We start from the raw sequence: 564 nt of genomic DNA, 5'->3' as shown, positions 1-564 counted from the left end.
GACGGTCACACTGCTTGATCTTGACCAGTGACCTCAAACATCTCCGCCACCCCCCTCCGGCCCCGGCGCCGTCACCCAGGCTCCACGGGTCCCCGTGTCAGAGCCGCGGAGAGCGCCTGGAAGTGTCTCGCCCTCACAGGACAGCGATTAAGTTGGTTCCTCAAATTGTTCCCGACAGGAGGGGCAGGAAACAACGCCGGGCTTTGGTGGCGGCCGCTGCGGGCGGGGGAGAAACGCGGGCTGTCCCCGGGCAGTCCTGGCGGCTTCGCACCGACCGCGGGTCTAAGGTCCGGCGGGGTCATAATTCCAGCCGCGCTCTCCCGCCTTCGAGTCACCCCTCCACCCCTGCCTCGGTCGTCGCTCAGAGGGCCGAGTCCTGGAGCCGCAGAGCCCCTGCAAGCCTGGCTTTCCCTAAGGGGCCCCCGCTGCCCGCGGACCCCGCCCCGGCCAGGTGGAAGGAAACAGGTCAGCGGCGGCCGCCGGCGCGAGGAGGCGGAGCCTGAGAAGGCCAGGGCCGGGAGCAGCGAGCGGCCGGGACCCCCGCGCCCTCTCCTCCGCGCCGCC

This window comes from Galeopterus variegatus, unplaced genomic scaffold (genome assembly GCF_000696425.1).
Source record: "Galeopterus variegatus unplaced genomic scaffold, G_variegatus-3.0.2 Scaffold99, whole genome shotgun sequence".
NCBI lineage: Eukaryota > Metazoa > Chordata > Mammalia > Dermoptera > Cynocephalidae > Galeopterus > Galeopterus variegatus.
Note: the sequence above shows the minus strand (reverse complement) of the source record.